Source organism: Heteronotia binoei, chromosome 21 (assembly GCF_032191835.1).
Source record: "Heteronotia binoei isolate CCM8104 ecotype False Entrance Well chromosome 21, APGP_CSIRO_Hbin_v1, whole genome shotgun sequence".
NCBI lineage: Eukaryota > Metazoa > Chordata > Lepidosauria > Squamata > Gekkonidae > Heteronotia > Heteronotia binoei.
In genome coordinates, this window is record NC_083243.1 from 23,011,050 (window position 1) to 23,030,018 (window position 18,969).

Here is an 18,969-nt window from a genome sequence, read left to right on the forward strand (position 1 = left end):
GAAGAATGCTGTGCTTGCAGCCTAGAGCTGTTCTGGGGGCCAGCTTGCAAGGGGGCTTGCATCTCTACTGGGGGTCCTACCCCCCACAGATTCTCCCCTGCTCTCACAGCAGAAGAAAAGGGGGGAGGGGTGACATTGTGGGCACAGCAACATCATTTGGTTGCCACATCCACAAGGTTAGAGGAATCTCTGTGGTCTTTACCACAGAGAAGAGAGAATTCATAGAGTTCCACACAACATGGTGACATCACTTCCAGGTCGTGACATCACCATGATGCTCCCCCTCTACATTTCCGGCCTCCATAAATTTCTGGGATTGCCGGGCACAGCTTTGGTAATCCTGTGTGTATGTGTGTGTGTGGGGGGGGGGTGAGGCTGTACACCCAACAGCCAAGACTTTTCACAAGAGCAACAACCTCTTCCCAACCTACCACAACGCTGACCACAAGCACAGCACCCACCCCCACACACGTACCCATGGCAACTCTATGCAAGAGTTTCTCAGCCGCAAGTGGTATCTGTTCATGCATTTTTATGAACACCTCCAGGTAGCAGCCCTTAGAGGAAGTCAGACCTGTGGTCCTTCAGCCAAAAGCCTTTAGCAAGAGGAACTACAGATTTATTTAAGCATTGTTACCTTGCTTTTCTTCCCATCAGGGACTCAAGAACGGCTTACAAACAAATACAAAAATATAATATGGACAAATAGAACCCCCCCCCCCACAAAGCTCTAACATCCCGGCTGGTTCTTGATTCACATGGAGAAGAAGAAATTGGATTTCTACCTTCACTAACCAAAGGAGTCTCAGAGTGGCTTTCAATCTTATATGTGCCCCCTTGCCCAGATTGTCAAGAGGTATGGGCTGGGATGTCACCAATATGCAAACGACACCCAGCTCTATCTCTTGATGGGTGGTCAGTCCGACTGTACCCTGGAAAATCTAGACCTGGCTCTTCAAGCCGTAGCATCTTGGCTCAGGCTGAGTTGGTTGAAGCTGAATCTGATAAAGACGGAAATTCTCTACCTGACCCGGGGTGGTCCAGGGGGGGAGATCCCTCTGCCGGCTCTTGACGGGGTGTCACTAATACCGGCCCCTAAGGTCAAGAGCTTGGGTGTGCTCCTTGAGTCCTCTCTTACAATGGAGGCCCAAGTAGCAGCCACTACTAGATCCACCTTTTTTCACCTTTTTCCTGGAGCACGACGACTTAGCAATGGTGATCCATGCTACGGTCGCATCAAGAATAGATCACTGTAATGCTCTCTACATGGGGCTACCCTTGGCGCTGACTCGGAAACTACAGCTAGTGCAGAATGCTACGGCACGGCTGTTAATGGGGCTCCCCCGGTGGGAGCACATTTGGCCAGTGCTGAGAGAGCTGCACTGGCTACCTATTGTGTTCCGAGTCCGTTTCAAGGTGCTGATATTGACCTTTAAAGCCCTCTATGGTCGGGGCCTATCTATCTGCAGGATCGCCTTTCTCCACATATTCCCCAGAGAGCACTGCGTTCAGGGACAAAAAATCTATTGTCCATCCCTGGACCAAAGGAGGCTAGGTTGCGGCTGACGCGAGCTAGGGCCTTCTCGGTGGCAGCACCAGAATTGTGGAATGCTCTCCCGGAGGCCATAAGGGCCCTGCAGGATCTCTCTACTTTCTGCAGGGCTTGTAAGACCGAACTGTTTCGACAGGCCTTTGAGATCTAACCGTGAGAGAGCTGCCACCCTACATCATTATAGAGTACTATGTGATCACTGCTTATATTATATTGTAGTGATACAGCACCATGAAATGAAATGTTTTTTTAAAAAAATTAAATTGCAATTATCTTTTATTGGTTTTAATCTGTAAAAATGAATGTTGTTAGCTGCCCTGAGTCCGCTTGCGGAGAGGGCAGGATAGAAATTTAAAGTAATAAATAAATAAAGAACATAAGAGAAGCCATGTTGGATCAGGCCAATGGCCCATCCAGTCCAACACTCTGTGTCACACAGTGGCCAAAAACAAACAACCCCCCCCCCAAGTGTCATCAGGAGGTTCACAAGTGGGACTAGAAGCCCTTCCACTTTGCCCCCCCCCCCCACACCAAGTTGTAAGCCGCCCTGAGCCACTTCGGTGAGAAGGGCGGGATATAAGTCTAAATATAAATAAATAAATAAATAAATAAATAAATAAATAAATAAATAAATAAATAAATAAATAAAAAGCATCACTGCCCCAGACAGAGAGGTCCAACAATACACCGTGGCTAATAGCCACTGATGGATCTCTGCTCCATATGTTTATCTAATCCCCTCTTGAAGCTGGCTATGCTTGTGGCCGCCACCACCTCCTGTGGCAGTGAATTCCACGTGTTAATCACCCTTTGGGTGAAGAAGGACTTCCTTTTATCTGTTCTAACCTGACTGCTCAGCAATTTCATTGAATGCCCACGAGTTCTTGTATTGTGAGAAAGGGAGAAAAGTACTTCTTTTTCTACCTTCTCTATCCCATGCATAGTGGGCATAAATCACAAAATGGCTGCCACAGGAGGCAGAACCGACCACAAAATATCAGGGAGCGAGGTCGTACACAACTCGGATAGTAACCCTTCAGCATCTCAGGCAGGAGCTCTGCTTAACAGGATACCTCTAATCCACACAGCCACCCAGAAGCCCTGCTGAGGAAAAAGTTGCAACCGCTCACTTTCTAAAGGCACTTGGCAGGCACCAGGAAAAGTGTCAGCAGGGGCCACGGCAGAGGTGGAATTTTAGCAGGAGCTCCTTTGTATATTAAGCCACACACCCCTGATGTAGCCAGTCCTCCAAGAGCTTACCAAAAAGAGCCTTGTAAGCTCTTGGAGGATTGACTATGTCAGGGGGTGTGGCCTAATGTGCAAAGAAGCCCCTGCTAGAATCACCCCTGGGCCATGGTGCCCACGGCCAGCTCATTGGGGACCCTTTGGCTATGAGCCAAGAATCTGTTGGCTCTTGCCTTGAGGCTCATGCCAAAAGACTCACACCTCCGGCCACCCACAGGCTTTACTAGAGAACAGAAACTCATCCAAGATCTCCCTCAGACGGTCCCCCTCAGCTAGTAATGCCTCTGGCCCCACCCAGCCATGTGAACCAGGTATCTTACACACGCATGGCCTGCCTGCTACCGTTCAGCTGTGCTCCCTCGTTGAGGCCTAGCATGAACAAAGGACGCATTCAGACCTCACACAATGAACGCTGTACATTCCAGCAGTAGAGCTGGATATCGCTGTGGAGAAATGATGATGATATACGCTTCTGCTCTGGCACTGACAGTTTTTTTGGGGGGGAAACTCCCCCCAAAACAGCAATGGAATTTCCACATGGCGACAGGTGCTGAGGAAGAAGTGTATATTTCTAACCCGAAGAGCTGCTTTTTAACTACGATTTTTTTAATGAAAATTTTTATACTGTAATTTTATATTGTAATGGCCAGTGGCAACATACAATAAAACTATTACCTATCTACCTACCACCCCTCTTACGCAGCCAATCCTCCAAGAGCTTACAGGGCTCTTATTACAGGGCCTACTGTCATCTCTTGGAGGATTGGCTGCATCACAGGGGTGTGGCCTAATATGCAAAGGAATTCCTGCTACACACACACACACACACACACACAAAAAAGCCCTGAAGGTGCCGGTGGACTCTAACTTTATTCGACAGTATTGCAGATATTAAATTCAGGCCTGACCGCTCAAGAGTAGCCTGCCATAACCGCATTCACACAAGGCGGATTCTGTGCAGCTACTACTTTATCAGTCAAGGGAGGCCAACCTAAACAGGACAAACGGCGTGTTTTTTAAAAGTAATACGGATGTGAGGCTTATAGTTATTGTCTGAGCTTTGCGCTGAACAATAAAGGCATTACCAGAGGCCACCGAAGTGTAATGGTGCAGAGGAGGCCTCCATTCAACCGCATCAAGAGCAAAGTTAATATTTGATGGGAAGAGAGAAGCAGTGCTTTATCTCTCTCCCCTCACAGCGTTCTTCCCTCATCTTTTAACATTTACGGAGGGATTAAGAAATCCTCTCAGGCTCTGCTGGCTTGCCTTTTGGGCTTGACAACAAATCAGGACAAAGCCTGATCGTATCTTCCACAATGGCCTCAAACCTGTCCCTAGAGCTGTACATACCAACAGATGGGTTGCCAACCTCCAGGTGGGGCCCAGAGACCCTTCCCCAGAATTGGAACTCTTCAGATGACAGAGATCAGTTCCCCTGGAGAAAATGACTGTTTTGGTTGATGGACTCTGTGGTATTATTTCCTTCCCCCCCTGAAACTTCACTTTCCTCAAGCTCCACCCTCAACTCTTCAGGACTTTCCCAAGCTAGAGTTGGCAACGAGCCAACAACCATGTTTCACACAGGCTTCCTCATACCCAGGTAATCCTTGGTGGAGAATGTGTATATGCGAGACATTTCATTTCTCCATGTAGCCACACTGCTGCATCCAAAAGGAATAGTGTTGGCAACTCTAGGCAGGGAAATTCCTGGAGGTTGTGGGGTGGGGGTGGAGCCTTGGGGGTTGTGTCATTTGGAGAGGGGAGAAAGCTCAACAGAGATGGGATGCCATAGAGTCTAGCTGCTATTTTCTCCAGAGGAACTGATCCCTGTAGTCTGGAGACTGGCTGGAATTCAGGGAGAATGCCTGCTCCCATCTGGAAGTTAAAGTTTAAGGTAGTCCCCTGTGCAAGCACCAGGCATTTCGGACTCTGGGGTGACGTCGCATCACGACTCATTTTACCGACCTCGGAAGGATGGAAGCCTGAGTCAACCTTGAGCCAGCTACCTGAGCCCAGCTTCCGCCGGGATCGAACTCAGGTTGTGAGCAGAGAGTTTGGACCGCAGTACTGCAGCTTTACCACTCTGCACCACGGGGCTCCTATCTGGAGGTTGGTAAACCTCAAAAAACATTCTAACTCAGGCAAGGACCCCTTCTTGGCCAGATTGCTAGGGATACCAGCTTTGGGTTGGGAAATTCTTGGAGATCTGGGGGTGGAAGAGGAGGAGGAGGGGGAGACTGGATTTATATCTTGCCCTTCACTCAGAGTCCCAGAGCCGCTTACAATCTCCTTCCCTTCCTCTCCCCAAACAGAGACTTTGTGAGGTAGGTGGGGCTGAGAGAGCTCTTCAAGAACTGTGACTGATCTCAGGTCATCCAGCTGACTACATGTGAGGGAGTGGGGAATCAAACTCTGTTCTCCAGATCAGAGTCTGCTGCTCTTAACCACTACATCAAACTGGGTCTCCTGAAGCCCGGACAGGGAAAATGGTGTTTGATTTCACAGGCAGCAGCCACATGTGGAGGCCAACCAGGGCTGCGAATGGGAGGGATGGTGATTCCTAGAGAGGTGTGACATCACTTCTGGGAAATTAAGAAGGAGAAGAGGAAGAGGACATTAGATTTATACCCCGCCCTTCACTACCCAAAGGAGCCTCAGAGCAGCTTACAATCTCCTCTCTTCTCCTCCCCACAACAGCCACCTTGTGAGGCACGTGGGGCTGAGAAAGCTCTGACAGAAACTGCTCTTGCACCTGCTGGAATGGCCTTGGGTCAGCCACAGCTTTCGTGGGAGTTGTCCTTGAAAGGGCAGCTGCTGTAAGAGCTCTCTCAGCCCCACCTACCTCACAGTGTGTCTGTTGTGTGTGTGTGTGTGTGTGTGTGGGGAGGAAGGTAAAGGAGATTGTGAGCACTCTGAGACTCAGATTCAGAGTACAGGGCGGGATATAAATCCAATATCTTCTTGAGAGCAACAACTCTGTGAGAACTTGTGACTGTCTCAAGGCCATTCCAGCAGGTGCAAGTGGAGGAGTGGGGAATCAAACCCGGTTCTCCCAGATAAGAGTCCACATACTTAACCACTACACCAAACTGGCTCTCGCAGGTAAAACCCAGAAACATCACATCATAAACATGATAGCTCTTTTAAAATATTTTCTGTGAGAGCTCAGAGTGGTCATGGGGAATGGGAGCTGGGGAGGATCCCCCACACCCATTTGGGAACTGGCAACCTAGGCTGCCAACTCTGGGTTGGGAAATACCTGGAGATTTTCAGGGTAGAACCTGAGGAAAGCAGGGTTTGGGGAGAGGAGGGACTTCAGCAGGCTATAATGCCATAGAGTTAGGGTTGCCAAGTCCAATTCAAGAAATATCTGGGGACTCTGGGGGTGGAGCCTGGAGCAAGGTTGTGACAAGCATAATTGAACTCCAAAGGGAGTTCTGGCCATCACATTTAAAGGGATCATACCCCTTTTAAATGCCTTCTCTCCATTTGGAATAATGAAGGATAGAGGCACCTTCGTTTGGGGCTCATAGAATTGGACTCTCCAGTCCAATCTTTTTGAAACTTGGGGGGTGTTTTGAAGGGAGGCACCAGATGCTATTCTGAAAATGTGGTGCCTCTACCTCAAAATATAGCCCCCCAAAGTCCCAGATACCCACTGATCAATTCTCCATTATAAGCTATGGGAATCGGTCTCCAAAGGGAATAATGGAGTGCCCAGCAGACATTTCCCTCCCCCCCATCCCTGCTTTTTGGTGACCCTGAAGGGAGGGGGGGCTCCAACCTTGCCTCCACCTGGAGATTGGCAGCCCTAACTCATACAGCCAGCCCTGGTTGGCCTTCAGCTGCAGCCTGTGAAATCAAACCATTCAGGGGGCTTTAGCTTCATCGCTTTGGCCTTTTAACTGCTACATGCGAAAGCCATCCCTGCTCATCTCCTACCACAATATTTAGGTTACAGAGAGATGAAGCCAAGATTTAGTGAGACCGGAGCTGCGTCCAGAAGGAGGCCAGAGCTACTCCCCTGGAAACACTTCTCCCCTCCCGGGAAACCTGCTCCCTTTAACTTCAGTTCCATTTATCACGTTACATTGGCTGGGAGGATGCAGACAGCTCGGTGAGTCATAAGAAGGGCTGCCAAGAAGCCGTATCTTACTGGTATGACCAATATAATCACATTCCCTTAGATAACTTGTGCAAAGATCTGAAAAGCCCATTATGCATACATTCTGCCATGCCCTAACCCTAACCTGCCGGGTTCTGATCCAGCATTGCCACACCCTGCCCCAGAGACAAGGAGTTTTCAAACCCTGATCGCAAATTGTGCCCGTCTGGTACTTGCTGGTAACCCTGAACCAGGCTTCTGCATCTTCTGCTAGGGTTGCCAAGCTCCAGGCGGGGCCTGGATCTCTCTTGGAATTGCATCTGATCTCCAAGGGACACAGATCAGCTCCCTGGAGAAAACAGATGTTTTGAAGGAGAGACTCAATGATAATCCTTCCCTCTAGAGGACCCTCCCCTCCCCAAGCCCTGCCCTCTTCATAGGGTTATCAGGTCTGTGTTAGAGACAGGGCTTGCTTTGTAGAAAAAGCCCAGTAGGAACTCATTTGCATTTTAGGCCACACCCCTGATGGCACCATTGGTCCATTTTTAAAGAAGCCCAGCAGGAACTCATTTGCATATTAGGCCACACCCCTGTAAAAGCAGGAGATATCCATGCCCCACCTGGAGGCTGGCAACCCTACCTCTTCAGAGTTTAATACCCCCTCCCCCCCAGTTTCCAGGAATTTCCCTATCTGGCGCTGTCAACCCTAATTTAAACCCACTGACCTTTCAAGTCACTCAGGCCAGCATCTGTGGTTCTCCCTTCCCATTTGATTCTCACAACAACCCTGTGAGGTAGGTGAGGCCGAGAAAGAGAGAAAACAGCTGCCCAAAGCCACACAGCAAGCTTTGTGGCAGAATGGGGGATTCGAACCCAGGTCTCCAGGGCTTTTTTTGAGCAGGAACACACACAGGAATGCAGTTTCGGCTGGCTTGACATCAGGGGTGTGGCCTAATATGCAAATGAGTTCCTGCCGGGCCTTTTCTTTAAAAAGCCCTACGCAAAACAATGGTGACATTAGGAGGTGTGGCCTAATATACAAATGAGTACCTGCTGGGCTTTTTCTACAAAAACAGCCCTGCAGGTCTCTCAGTGCTTAGTCTGGCATGCCAATCACTATACCGCTTTAGCTGCTTATCGAAGCCATACGCAGCTGATGGGGTAGCGAAGGTTTTCAAACGAGGGACAGGTCCATGGCTTGTCACGTTGGGTTATACTTAGTGAATCGCAAAGCACACATGATCTTGCTTATCAGATAATATTTTAGCTTTATCATCCCTTGACTGCTGGCTCTCACTGCGGTTATTACCCCAAACTCCGGCCAAGAAGATACAAAGGCAGGGTGACCTCATAGCTGGGAATAAACATTGGCCTAATGAGACGATTAATCATCGAACTTAAAATATGCTCCGTCCCCAGAGCCCGGAATAATGCGTAAAAGAGAGACTGCGCCGACGCCCCTCCTGGGCAGCGAAACCTTGATGTGTCTCATACAGGGGGAAAAAAACCCTACTGCAGTGTGGAATGCGGTCATGTTTGAGAGTAGCTTTTAAAGCTGCGTCCGAGCTTGTCTTTTACACGCTTTTTTCGCTGAAGATTTATGTAAGACTCCCCACCAAAGAGCTGAGTTTACTTTAGGGAAGCGCTGCACCAAAAATAGTCAAAACGGGCACATCAAAGCAAAGCTGGCTTTGCTTTCGATCCGGCTCCAGAACCCTGCGGTGAAAACGAAAATGCTGAAATGAACTTTGCAAAGAAGGGCAGGAGCCGATGGAGGGTCTGCAGAAGTTTCTGACGAGTACAGAAGTTTACAATCAAGATCAGTAAAGGTGCAGGCAGTGAATGAGATCCAGGGATCTGGATCTTCTCTGAATCGCTGCAAAATGGTGAAGAGACGGTACAGGTGGAAGTGGAGAAAATGGAGGGAGGGGAGAACAGTAGGGAAACTTCTTGTCCCCCTCTGGTTCTGCCCATTGCTACTCAGCGGGGCCAGGGAAGGGGAATGCTGGGGAAAATTGGGGGGGGGGGCAATCAGCGGTGCACGAACCTCATCACATCACTTCTGGTGCAACTCGTAAGTGACATCTTTGCATCACACCACAGAGCTTGGGCCAAATGCTAGAGCGGTCCAGCCCCACCTCTGAAAATGTTTGTGATCTTGTCCCTCCTCTTTCCTATCAAGTATGTTAGTTCCTTTTCTACTTTTCAATCAGGTCGCGCACTGTTGCTGTATTATTTACTCTGCCAACACCAAGGACCTTCCTCATGCGAAGAGGACACTCTGTCACTGAGTTTTTGCACGCAAGGCACGTCTTCTTTTTAGGACTGCCAAGCCCCCAGTGGGAATGGATTCCCCATCCCCAGCTCTTACACTGTGTGGCATTAGGTCACTCTTGACCTGGAAGCAACATAGCGTAGCTCTAGGAATTGCTGGAAACTCTACCGTTTTAACATGAAATTTCCAGTAATTCCTTCCTTAGTGACGTAGTGCTGTGGCCAACATCTCTCCATGTCCCTGCCCACTACCCTCCTGCTGGTTGCCGGGCTCTGCCTGGAAGCCTCAGCTCTTCTGCTGAGCCACAATCCATTCCAGTAAACAGGAGCCTGGACACATGAAAAAAGCTTATATCTATCCATCTATCCGCATATTACCTGCTGCGACTGGTGGTGCCTCTCCAAAGAATCCAGGCCAGGTCTTTCCCAAAGCTCACCGCCTGAGACCTTTGACAGTGCAGAAGCCAGGATCTGAATCCAGACTTCCCTGAATGGTGAGTTACTAAGCACAACCCAAAGACGAATCTGGTGTTCTCTCCTGCTGAGCGGCCAAGAACTCTGATCCTATGATTTGTTTCTCGACATTATGATGCTTATTATAAAACTGTACATGCTGACATATCTATCACAAGCTCCTGATTACACAACTTGTGTCTAAAGCTCAAGCCACATGCCACAGAGGCTGACCCACATCTTCAGATGCTGATCTGTGCCAATTAAATTTTTAAAAAGGGAAGGAGGGTGCAAAAGGATTGCTGAATCTACTCTCCTTCCCACTGTCTTCCAATACAATTATTCCCCTTGGGTTTTTTTCCCCCCAAGCCTGGCTTTCATCCAGTATCACAGTCCAAGTAGAGGGGAAAAAAGAACTTCAAGGGGACACACTGCGGGCAGGAATAACAGAGGATTACACGCCCTCCGATCCATGTGCCCCTTTGGCTTTTAATATCAAACTCGCGTTGCATCATATGACTAGACCAAACCCTGTTTGAAGACATCCAGTTTTATGCATATTTACACACAGGGACATCCTTCTGGGTAAACACGCAAAGGATTAGGCGGCACCATGGCGGGACTTTGTGTTGTAGCTAATCTTTCTCTGCCCACATCCTAGGCTCTAGGTATTATAGATCTCCCATAACAGTGTATATGCATGACCAGGGGTGGCCAAACTGTGGCTCAGGAGCCACATGTGGCTCTTTCACAGATCTCACGTGGCTCTGGAAGCCCTCACCATCCTGTCAGCTAGCTTTCTCTGTTTAAATCACTTTTCCAAGCCAAGCCAGCTGGCGACTTGGAGAATGCATTTAAAGTTAAAGTTGCTTGCTTTCCACCTCTCCCTCCCCCCTCCCTCCCCCCCCCATTTGCTGCCTGACTGCCTTCTTTCCTGTCTTATGGCTCTCAAATATCTGACATTCATGTCTCGCAGCTCTTGAACATCTGATGCTTATTCTGTGTGGCTCTCACATTAAGCAAGTTTGGCCACCCGTGTGTATGACAATGTGTGATTACGTGTCAGAAGAGGACGAGTGAACAGAGATCCCCATCACAAATAGTGGCCCACGTAGCATACTCACTCTTGCAGTTTTTCTTTATACACATCGACCAGCGTAGTACAGTGGTTAGAAAGTCAGATTAGGATCCGGAAAATCCAGGTACGAATCCCTATTCTGCCACAGAAGCTGACTGGGTGAACTTGGACCAGTCATACACTCAGCCTAAGCTACCACAAAGGGTTGTTGCAGGGTTTTTTCTTTTGTAGCAGGAACTCCTTTGCATATTAGGCCACACATCCCTGATGTAGCCAATCCTCCAAGAGCTTACAGCGCCTACTGTGGAATCAACAGCATTTGACGTTTGCTTTCTGGAGAGCCAGTTTGGTGTAGTGGTTAAGGGTGTGGACTCTTATCTGGGAGAACTGGGTTTGATTCCCCACTCCTCCACTTGCACCTGCTGGAATGGCCTTGGGTCAGCCATAGCTCTGGCAGAGGTTGTCCTTGAAAGGGCAGCTGCTGGGAGAGCCCTCTCCAGCCCCACCCACCTCACAGGGTGTCTGTTGTGGGGGAGGAAGGTAAAGGAGATTGTGAGCCGCTCTGAGACTCTTCGGAGTGGAGGGCGGGATATAAATCCAATTAAATTTAAAAAAATTAAATAAAAAATATTCAAAATCTTGGCATGCTTTAGTGCTACATTCTGAGGTCTGATTTAGGTTTTTTTAAGTTGAGGCATTTCTGTTTCCTCGCCCATCTGAAAAATAAAAAAATTACACTGGCGCAGAGTACAGGTTGAACCTTAGAGGTGAGGAGGCTCAGTGCCTGAATGAAAGATTCAACCAACATTTCAGTTTTTGAACCGTGGACACCATGTGGGAGCAGGGCTCACTGGAGTGTATTTACCACGATCCCTACATTTTGTGTGATAAATGCATTCTCCATAGGCCCTGAGACACAAACTCCTGTCCCAGAAGTGGTCTGGGGTGTGAATTCATAACTGAAGAACCTCAGCAAATACTTCATTTATTTATTTATTTATTTAATTTATATCCCGCTCTCCCCACCGAAGCAGGCTAAGGGCGTCTCTTCTGTCAATATTACCCTGCCAATATTCTCTCAGCCAATAACAGGAAAGGAAAGGAAAGGAAAGGGAAAGGTCAGGTCCCCTGTGCAAGCTCCACTCGTTTCCAACTCTGGGGTGACGTTGCTTTCACAACATTTTCACGGCAGACTTTTTACGGGGTGGTTTGCCATTGCCTTCCCCAGTCATCTACACTTTCCCCCCAGCAAGCTGGGGACTCATATTACCGACCTCGGAAGGATGGAAGGCTGAGTCAACCTTGAGCCGGCTACCTGAAAACCCAGCTACCGCCGGGGATCGAAGGTCATTTGCAGAGCTTAGGACTGCAGTACTGCAGCTTTAACACTCTGCGCCACGGGGCTCTTGAAAAGGCTACTCTAATAATTGGCAAGGCTACTCTAAATGGTAAAGGATCTGTCTGAAGTAAAGTTTTGCCCTCTAAGTATTTGTAGAGGGCAAAGTAATAGCCTGGAGAAAAACTGTCCTTTCCTGTTAACAGTGGCTTAATTGGATGGTGTTTCACCAGGTAATGTTTTTTACTTTCATGTGGGCCTCATTTTGGGCAAGAGCTCACAGGAGTGGAGCTCCGGAACCTCTAAATTCTATTGTGCTCTTTCTTTCTTACCCCCCCACCAATACTTGCTTGTGGGCTCCATCGCTCAAACCCCCCCGTGAGAATTTTGCTGAACTTTAAGATTTGACAAACGTTCTAATATTTCCCCCCACAAAAAAATGAGAAAATAACCATAACATATAAAGCAGAGATGGAAATCTTCCTTATGCCACTGTGGCCACATAGGAGAAAGTACATAAGAACATAAGAGAAGCCATGTTGGATCAGGCCAATGGCCTATCCAGTCCAACACTCTGTGTCACACAGTGGCCAAAAAATCTAAGTGCCATCAGGAGGTCCACCAGTGGGGCTAGAAGCCCTCCCACTGTTGCCCCCCCCCCACGCACCAAGAATACAGAGCATCACTGCCCCAGACAGAGAGTTCCAACAATACGCTGTGGCTAATAGCCACTGATGGACCTCTGCTCCAAATGCTTATCCCCTCTTGAAGCTGTCTATGCTAGTAGCTGCCACCACCTCCTGTGGCAGTGAATTTTTTAAAAGTAATTTTAAAAGTATGACGGGAGTAAGATTTTATTAGGGCAGTTGTAATTCAAGAAGCATTTTAAGGTAGATGCTGAGCTGACGGAATTTAGTACACCTTCCGGTGATGTCAGGGGTGTGTGGCATATGCAAATGAGCTCCAGCACCTCTTTTTCTACAAAATGACCCCTGCTTCCACATGCCATGAAAAGTTTCAGTTGCTCCATTCCACATAATAAGACTCTCTACAAGAGACAGGACCTTTTTTCTACAGCCCTGTTGGCAACTCTACCTCTTTGCCCCATTGAACGGTGTCTTTTCTCTCTTGGTGCTCTAGAATTATGCAGAACTGAAGCGAAGGATCCATTTAAAAGACCCAGCTGGATTCAGACAGAAAGCAGCTTGTTTGCTCTGTTACCTCGTTCCTTCTACCACGAAACCACTCAGAGGCACTCCAAAGAGCTCCTTCAGCACTTAAAGCGGCTCTTCTAAGTGCTGGCAGGGATCTTTGAAACGCACCATGCACCCATTACAGTATTTACTCCATTGCAACACTAGGTTTATTTCCCAGGTATGCCATCAAAAAAGAAATGGGGCTTTCTTACATGCACTCAAAAATCACAGTACAGATGAACAGGAGTTCAGGAGCACCTTAAAGACAAACAAAATCTGTGGCGGGGTGAGCTTTCATGACTCACTGCTCACTTCTTCGGATACAGCTAGAATGTCGGCCTATAGGTCTTAGCACGACACATTAAATCAGGGGTGTCGAACTCATGAGGGCCGGATCTGACAACCTCTGCCAGAGCTGTGGCTGACCCAAGGCCCTTCCAGTAGCTGCAAGTGGAGCAGTGGGGAATCAAACCCGGTTCTCCCAGATAAGAGTCCGCACACTTCACCGCTACACCAAACTGGCTCTCCAAGAAACAAGAGACCCAGCCTGAAGTAGATGCATGTGACATTGACTGATGACACGCGTAAAACCCACAAACCAAACTTGATCACGCATTGTAAATTTCCGGAGAAGTATAGAATTCATAACCGTGGATATTATCAGCCCGACTTGTGATTGGTTGTAGAAAACAGGAATCTTCTAATGCCAGTTTAAAGCCTGACTGAATTTATTTCCAGTATAAACTTTGGTGCGTCCAGGCACCCAACGAAGGGAACTCTGACTTAACAAAAGCTGGGGCTACAACCAACTTCTGGACTCATGCTTGATTAGGGGTTGCCCATCTCCAGGTGGAATTCTCCAGGGATTACAACCAATGTTCCGTCTAAACTGTGGGGTCTTGTGAGCAAAAATTCTACTTTGTGATTTACTGGCATTAAATCTGTGAGCTACTCGGGGCTTTTTTGTAGCCGGAACTCCTTTGCATATTAGGCCACACACCCGTGATGTAGCCAATCCTCCAGGAGCTTACAGGGCTCTTCTTACAGGGCCTACTGTAAGCTCTTGGAGGATTGGCTACATCAGTGGGGCCAGGACACTAGAAACCCTCCCACTGTTGTCCCCTCCCCCAAGCACCCAGAATACAGAGCATCACCCCAGACAGAGAGTTCCATCAATACATTGTAATAGCCACTGATGGACCTCTGCTCCATATGTTTATCCAATCCCCTCTTGAAGCTGTCTATGCTTGTAGCTGCCACCACCTCCTGTGGCAGTGAATTCCATGTGTTAATTACCCTTGGGTGAAGAAGTACTTCCTTTTATCTGTTCTAACCCAACTGCTCGGCAATTTGCCCAAGAGTTCTCGTATTGTGAGAAAAGGAGAAAAGGACTTCTTTCTATACTTTCTCCATCCTATGCATAATCTTGTAGACCTCTATCATGTCACCCCTCAGTTGACGTTTCTCCAAGCTAAAGAGCCCCAAGCGTTTTAACCTTTCTTTATAAGGAAAGCGTTCCAACCCTTTAATCATTCTAGTTGCCCTTTTCTGCAGGCAGGTAGGCAGGAAGGGAGGGAGGGAGGAGGCAGAGAGAGGTGAAAAGAAAGCAACTTTAAATGCATTCTCCAAGCCTCCAGCTGGCTTGGCTTGGAGAAGCAATTTAAAGAAACAAATGCCTCCTCCAAGACAGCTGGCAGGGCCGTGGGGACTTCGAGAGCCACACAATGTGTGTGAAAGAGCCACATTTCGGCCACCCCTGGTCTAGAATCATATGCAGGGTACTGTCACGGTTTTTGGTGTTGATGTGCTAGTGTTCACACTGCTCCCAAGAGATACACTGCAGCCTCTCCCTCCCATAGTGCCCCATGCCCAGGAGGGGCTCACCAGCTTTGCTCTCTGCAATCCCAGGAACTGTGCTCCTTAAAGCTGAATAGTGGCTATTTATTTATGTGGGGGAAAGGGGAGCATTGCAGGGACAAGCTACTGGGATGGAGCCTAAACCCCACAGCTTGCCCCCAGCACCCCCAGCCAAGACCCATGGGTGCCCTGTCACATCTGTATATCCCCATCCCAAGCCCTATTTGTTGGTCACGCCCAGGGATGGAATTCTAGCAAGAGCGTCTTTGGATATTAGGCCACACACCCCTGATATAGCCAATCCTCCAGGAGCTTACAAAAAAGAGCCTTGTAAGGTCCAGGAGGATTGGCTACACCAGGGACGTGTGGCCTAATATGCAAAGGAGCTCCTGCTAGAATTCCACCCCTGGTCACTCCACAGCGTAACAGAACACTGAGAACTTGCTTTTTCCATGGGGAGATGGTGCAGAGGGACAAGGCAGTGGAGACTGTGTGGAGGTTTGCTTTGAGCCCCCCCCCCCAATTAAATAAATAAATAAATGGTACAGTTGCCAACCTCCAGGTGGTGGCTGGAGATCTCCAGAATTATAACTGTTCTCCAGGCAACAGAGATTAGTTTCCCTGGAGAAAATGGCTGCTTTGGAAGGTGGACTGTATGAAATTATACCAGGGGTCCTTGACTTTTTTGACCATGTTGGCACTTTTGGAATTCTGACACAGGGCAGTGGGCACAACCATAAAATGGCCACCACAGAAGGCGGAGCCACACACAAGGAAGTTATTTTTAAAAAAATAACTGGGAAAGGGGAGGAAGAGAGAATAAAAGCAACACTGTAGAGGCAGCTGCCCTGAAACAACATTATTTAAATCTGCACTGCCAGTCAAATCTGCAGTGGCCAATCAGAAGCCCTGCTGAACAGGAGTTCCATCTGGTCCCACTTCCTTACCAAAAGCACTTGACCGGTGCTAAGAAGGTGCTGGCGGGTGCAATGGCATCCATGGACACCACCAGGGCTTTTTTGGTAGAAAAAGCCCAGCAGGAATTCATTTGCATATTAGACCACACCCCCTGGTGTCACCATTGTTTCACACAGGGCTTTTTTGTAGGAAAAGCCCAGCAAGGACTTATTTGAATATCAGGCCACACCCCCTGACATCATCATTGTTTCACACAAGGCTTTTTTGTGGGAAAAGCCCAGTATGGACTTATTTGTATATTAAGCCACACCCCTGACATCACCATTGTTTTGCACAGGGCTTTTTTGTAGAAAAAGCCCAGCAGGGGGCTCATTTGCATATTAGGCCACACCCCTGACACCAAGCCAGCCAGAACTGCGTTCCTGCTAAAACAACAACAACAAAAGCCCTGGAGACCACACCCTGATGAAGTTCCTCCCTTCCTCAAAACCCCACCTTGCTAGCCTTCCCCCTCTTGGCAAATATCCAGGAATTCCCCAACCCAAAGGTGGCAACGATAACTGATGGTGGAGATTGGAAGATTTCAGCCAGACCGCCGCCTTCCTTACAACTCTCCAAATAATATGCACAGGAACCTCTCAGCAGTCTACCAAATCTACCGCTTAAATCCCACACCCACTTAGGAGAAAGTCCCGGATCTGGGGAGCAAAGGTGGGGTTTTCAAGGCAAAACAGTGGTGGTTTGCCCCTACGTAGCAACCCTGGACTTCCTTGGTGGTCTCCTATGCAAGCAGGAACCAGGGCTTAGACCAAGACAGGTAGCCCTGTGTTGCTCTGTCTGTAGCAACAGAAAAGAGCAAGAGTCCAGTTAGCACACGGGTGGCCAAACTTGCTTAATGTTAAGAGCCACACAGAGTAAACATCAGATGTTTGAGAGCCGCAACAGATGAGCGTCAGAAGTTTGAGAGCCACAAGACAGAAAGGAAGGAAGGACAGAAGGAAATTAATACAAGGGAGGTGGAGGTGGAAAGAAAGCAACTTTAAATGCATTCTCAAAGCCACCAGCTAGCTTGGCTCAGAGAAAAGATTTAAAGAGATGAATACTTTCTCTGAGCCAGCTGAGGGTGTGGTGGGGGGGCTTCAAGAGCCACACAATGTGTGTGAAAGAGCCACATGCGACTCCCGAGCCGCAGTTTGGCCACCCCTGAGTTAGCACCTTGAAGACCAACAAAATCGGTGGCAGGGGACGAGCTTTTGTGAGTCACTGGTCACTTCTTCAGATATCTGCAGTATCTGAAGAAGGGAGTGGTTACTCAAGAAAGCTCATACCCTACCACAAAATTTTGCGAGCCTTGAAGGTGCTCCGGGTCTCTTACTCCTTAACCAGAGTTGACCCTGCTTAGCTTCCAAGATCAGACACGAGACTTCCCGTTAAAGATGAAGAGGGCGAGCCACCAGTGGAAGATCGATGCAGAAAAATATCTGCATGCAAACATCTGCAAGGCTCAAGTCCAGTGGCGCCTTTAAGCCCAACCAAGTTTTATTGAAGTTATGAGCTTTCACTGCACGCACACACGACAGCTCACCCCTTGAACACAACTTGGTTGGGCTTAAAGGTTCTGCTGGATTCTAACTTTATTCTGTTGCTTCAGAGCCAGGGGTGGCCAAAGTGCAACTCGGGAGCCACATGTGGCTCTTTCACACATATCGTGTGGCTCCCGAAGCCCCCACTACCCCATCTTGGAAAAGGCATTTCTCTCTTTAAAATCACTTCTCCAAGGCAAGCCAGCTGGCAACTTGGAAGAATACATTTAAAGTTAAAGTTGTTTTCTTTACACCTTTCCCTCCCTCCCCACCTATTTGATTTCTTTCCACCTTTCTTTCCTTCCTTCCTGCATGTCTCGCGGCTCTCAAACATCTGACGTTCATGTCTTGTGGCTCTCCAACATCCGGCATTTATTCGATGTGGCTCTTACATTAAACAAGTTTGGCGACCTTCAGGCCAACACGGCTACCCACCTGGAACTACCTGCAAAGCTCGGGAGTCGCGGGCCCTTCTTCGAGACCTCCTAAAAGCGTTCCCATGGCTAGAGAGCTCCAATTCCAGGTGCACCCCGCCCCACCCCAGATGTCTTTTCTCCCTCTAACACTTCAAGGCTCAAGAGTAGGTAAGGGGGTGTGACGGCGCACCTGCGGCGCGTCTGGCCACCTAACCGATGCAGGCGCAAACGCTTTGCAATCCGACCTGCCTGCAATCTTTTCGGCGAAGTGCACGCACAAAAATAAAACACAACCCCCCCCCTACTTTTTTGCAACCCCCCCCCCCCCAGCCCGCCTTAATATTTGTAAATGCAAAAATCACAGTCTCCGTTTGCAATCGGTGCTGCAAACCGCCGATAAGAAGCAAAGCAACTTACCCTGCCACCGACGAGGGCTGGGAAAAAAGTTCTCCAAAAGTTGCTCAGGCGAGATCGGCGCGCCGCTCCGGGCCCATCAGACGCCCCCGGTTCTCCTCCCACCACCACCCCCTCTGCAAAAACCCGCGAGCAGAAGTTCAGCAAAGCAATTTCACCGCTGCCTTCGGTGGGCCGTCCGTTCCCCCCGCCCCGCGCGGGCCGCTCCCCGCCGAGAACCGCCGCAATTGGGACGCCGCCCGTGAAACTCAATCGCCCCCCTCTCCCCTCCGCCGGAACGCAACAGCTGGACGCCTTCACTCAGGGCTGGGCTGGACCGGGCCGCCTGCCTTGCGCGGCGTCTGACCCGGGGAGGGAGCGAGGAGACTCGCTGGGGCGGGTTGGATCTGCAAGAAGAGGGCCCGACCCGTCGCTTTGAAGCCAAGCCGCCAATGTGGATCCAGGGGTGGAGTGGCGAGATCCAGCCCTGCGGTTGCGAACGCGCTGGAAAAGGGAGAAAGCGCAAAAGGCAAAACAGCTCCCTTTCCCTGGGACTCGTTTCC

The 18,969-nt window shown here is 49.0% G+C and overlaps 1 long non-coding RNA gene across 1 annotated transcript in view; it reads right to left on the bottom strand.

Annotated features, from left to right (window-relative positions):
- LOC132590239 (uncharacterized) overlaps positions 1-18,586 on the bottom strand; it is a 61,907-nt gene extending 43,321 nt beyond the window's left edge. The window contains exon 1 of the long non-coding RNA XR_009556652.1: positions 18,431-18,586. This is a non-coding gene — a long non-coding RNA (uncharacterized LOC132590239). The remainder of the gene's footprint in view (positions 1-18,430) is intronic.
- Between the last annotated feature and the right edge of the window lie 383 nt (positions 18,587-18,969).